Source organism: Otolemur garnettii, unplaced genomic scaffold (genome assembly GCF_000181295.1).
Source record: "Otolemur garnettii isolate 467f Iridium unplaced genomic scaffold, OtoGar3 scaffold00285, whole genome shotgun sequence".
NCBI classification, from domain to species: domain Eukaryota; kingdom Metazoa; phylum Chordata; class Mammalia; order Primates; family Galagidae; genus Otolemur; species Otolemur garnettii.
Window position 1 is genome coordinate 984,214 of NW_003852680.1, and position 4,214 is coordinate 988,427.

At 49.8% G+C, this 4,214-nt stretch overlaps 1 pseudogene; it reads right to left on the minus strand.

The window, feature by feature from the left end:
- Positions 1-2,954: 2,954 nt before the first annotated feature.
- LOC105888329 lies at positions 2,955-3,804 on the minus strand (annotated as a pseudogene).
- Between the last annotated feature and the right edge of the window lie 410 nt (positions 3,805-4,214).

The following is a 4,214-nucleotide window of genomic DNA, read 5'->3' on the forward strand; positions in this document are numbered from 1 at the left end:
GTTAATAGCATGTTTAATGGGTTTTTTGGATGATGATTTTTTTCATTCGTTTTTTAAATTGTTATATATATATTTAACTTGCCTACATGTTGTTAATCAGATAAGAATAATATATTTTTAGTATACTTTTGAAATTATCCCCTATATAAATTATTAAAATTTGCTCCATAGACAAAACAACATTTACAAAATTACTCTCGCTGTTCTCGGGAATGACTAGCCTTTCCAATAATAACGACTTTTCACGAATCATCTCCCTGTCTCCGTGTTTAACTACGACTGGCAACAGAGCCACTTTCCGTTCAGCAACACCGTGAGACACCGCGCCTAACCCTGAATTTACGTTTAACAGGAGAATGGCCGGACTGAGGACCCCACGGACTACAGCCCCTCCCAGGAACAAGCCCCCCACATCCAGCTTCTTGCACTCTCTTTTCCCCCTCCCTTTCAGCACCCCCTTCACCACGTAGGCCTTGCGGTTAAACAACATATCCAGCAGAGACAGGGGATTAGCCCAGAGTTGCAGCAGATCCTAGTAAAACCGCATTTCTACCCTCCGTCCCACTAGTAACCCTATAGACTCTTGCAAAGCCTCGCTTCACCGAAGGATTCCATTCCTCTCGCCCACCCCAACTGAAAGAAACGGGAAAAATAAACTCCCTTCCTTTGTCATGCGGGTGCCAAGACATTTGAGGTGTGAAAACCCTTCTCGGTGGGCTAGCCCATAAAGGACCCCATACCTAATTGGAACTCAGTGTGCTGGCGTTTTCTCCATAATTCCACTGACGCTGGGTACAACAACAGCAGCTGAAAGTTTATGTTTATGTTTAACAAGAGAATGCAGGGACTGGGACCCCACCGACTACTGCGCCTCCCATGAACAAGCCTCACTCACTCAATTGGGATTCTTCCCTGAGGACCCTTCCATTGTCACCACGTGGGAGGGACTCACAGCAGCTCAAGTAACCACTCTAGGAAGGGGCCGGTGCAACAGAGTCCCAGCTGCCTGTACCACTCCACCCTTTGGTCACAAGAGTCTGAGGGCCAAGGGCGACCAGCGGCAAACATCACAGTGAAGTGAAATTGCCCAGTCCCGCCACAGCTACTTCCGGCTCCAACCACGCCCCTCCCCCTCTCAGGACACCCAGACTCCTAAACTCACCATTTCCCAGCTTCAGGGATGTCCCGGTGTCCTCCCTACAGATCTCCCAGTACCTGCAGGTCACACGGGGACAGAGGGTGTTGCACAGACACCTGAAGTATCAACAGCTGAAGAGAGAACCCCAGATCAGCGCCCAGCTCAAGAGAAACGCGGGGCTCGGCATCCAAAGAACTGCCTCCTGCCTTCCGGCTGTGCACCTCATTGGACAGTTCATGTTGGAGCATCTCTGATTGGATAAGGCCTCAGGCCCCACCTCTCTGTCCTTGAGTGACAGCACTGCCGTCGGACAAAAGTGTGAATGAGGCCAGAATACTAACAGTTACGTTTTTTTGTTGTTTGTTTTGTTTTGTTTAGGAGTATATATATATATATTTTTAGACAAAGGTTCAAGCTGTCGCCCTGGATAGAGTGCCTTGGTGTCACAGCTCACAGCAAGCTCAAACTTCTTGGGCTTAAACGATTCTCTTGCCTCAGTCTCCCAGTAGTTGGGAATTCAGGCGCCCGCCACAACTCCCGGCTATTTTTTTGTTGTAGTTGTCATTGTAGTTTAGCTGGCTCGGGCCAGGTTGGAAACTGCCAGCCTCGATGTATGTGGCTGGCGCCATAACCACTGGGTTACAGTCGCCAAACCTCTAGGAGCTTTTAATGCTTAAACCAAAAAACTTGCAGCCTGTGTTTTCATAGTCACTGGTCCATGGTCCATCTCTGCAAGGGCAAGAATTTGTTCCTTACCCTGGCCACAAGTAGAAGCCCAAACTCTCCCTAGCAAAGTCCTCAGAGTGCAGAGGGGCTCCCCTTGTAGTGGTGTGCAGTGACTCCCCAAACCAGAGGCAAGAATGCAAGAAGAGTCTGTAATGAGCAGCCGTGAGCCAGGCCCATTCAAGCCACACGCCAGTGTTATCTCTGTTAATTCTCACACATACTCCACGAGCAGGCATCTCCTACTTGTGAGGAGGAACCCTGAGGCTGACCAATTATCCATCATAAAGTCCATCAAAGCTGGGATGAAAATCCAGGTCCTCTCAGGCCAGGTGCAGTGGCTCATGCCTATAATCCCACCACTTGGGAGGCCAAGGCGGTGGACTGCCTGAGGAAGAGCCAGAGCACGTCTCTAAAAAAAAAAAGGCGGGGCATTGTGGCGGGCACCTGTAGTCCCAGCTATTTGGGAGGCTGAGGCAAGAGAATCGCTTAAATCCAAGAGTTTGAGGTCACTGTGAGCTGTGACACCACAGCACTCTACTGAGGGCGATAAGGCAAGACTGTTTCAAAATGAAAAAAAAAAAAAAAATGGAAATCCAGGCCTTTTGTGTTTCCCATTCCACAGCACTGAGTTCTCTGTCTGGTCCAGCCTTAGCTTCCCATATAGTTCCATCTTAATATCATGTGCTATGCTTTGTCCTGACCCTATGACAGAAGGGGTCAGCAGCAAGACGCTGTTCTGTAAGGATGGGTAAGGATCCTGGTAAGGTATTTCTTCTGAAACAGCAAATATGACCTTATGAAGTGACTGTTCAGGTCACTCTCTGCTGAATCATTTCCCAAGGAAATGGTGAGGTAGAGCAGTCTGCATGTGAGACAAAGCCCCCCTTCTGATTCTCTATGGAGTGAGATACCTCAAAAGGGTGGGGGGGAAAGCAGGGATCAGGAGGGCAAACTGGAGTAGTGTCAAAACTGCCACAGTAGGTTGGTAGATAGTCAACAGATCAGAGAGCAAGTTTCTGAGCCACCAGGAGGCCTAAGAGCACCTTGTGACTCTAGTGCAAGAGGTGTCTTGTCATCTGCTTGCCCAAGAATGACCTGGAGACCTTGAACATGCCCTACGCCTGGCCCCAGGGGTTCTCATTTTGATAGCAAGGACAGCAGCCCCTACTCCTTCAGTCTCTCCTTGGCCACTGCCTCCCAGCCCTTGTTGGCTTGTGGGTTACAGGGAGAAGGGTGCACCAGCCCCTCCACCTGGACGTCTGGCATTAGCCCTGAGAGAGCCCACTGTGCCCGCTACTCAGTCAGTCACCCTCCTCCCACCACCAGCCACACCCCAGCAGCTGTACCTGCCAGCAAATGGCCACATCACAGATCCCAAGAAGCTACTTGGCAGGCAGCTCAGCAGGGGTGAGGTTGCACCCACTGGAAGTCAGGAGAGCAATGAACACAGATTGTGGACAAAGCAGTGTCGGAAGAAGACCTCTAGCTGTTCACAGAGGTTCTGGAAAAAGCCCCAGAATCAGGTACCACTCACTTATGACTGTGGGCACTCCAGTCCCAGCATCGGTCGTTTAGGTTGCATTTGGGGAGGGGTCAGCAAAGGCGCCCCAATGCCCAACTGGTCCTGGACCATGCTCACTTCCCCAAAGGGCACCCCAGTCTGGGCCAAGCCAAAAGGTCCCAGGTTCATCCCCAGGAGGAGCACTTGCTTGGGGCCCTGGCAGTAGTGACTCACATAGCTGTGATGTGGCTCCCACACATACTCCACAGGATTGTAGATGATGCCCTCTGGCTCTGAAAACTGCAGCTGGCTCAGCTCAGCGTTGAGCTGAAACTCCTCCTCCAAGAAGCCCTCAGCCAAGCTTTAAGGGCAGGTCCAGGTCTCCATCATGGAGTAGCTCATGGAGGGTCACTGGTAGGAAAGCCTGGGGCACAGCCATGCGTTGTCACCTGGTCCAGCTCCCCATCTTGCTTGTGCTAACAGTTTCTTGACCACCGCACTTTTTATTTTTTCCTTTTCCTTTTATTGATTAAGGGCAGGGACTGTGACTTTATTCATCTCGATATTCCAGGGCCGCTGGATATACTCTTGCCGAAGAGTACCTGTTTCACAAATTTCGATTAAAGGAATGAAAATCTGTTAACTGAGTGTTCAGTTGTGCTAGGCTTGGGCACCTATTTACAATAGGAGTTAGATTCTGCTTTGAAGGCATTTTGAAGGCACATCATGAAGTCTAGCTAAAAACACGCACAGAAATAACTTAGTTATGTGACAGGCAGATGAACGACATTGAGAGTTACAAGCAAAGGCTATGACAGTTCAGAGAAGGGTAAAATTAGGTCAGGTCTC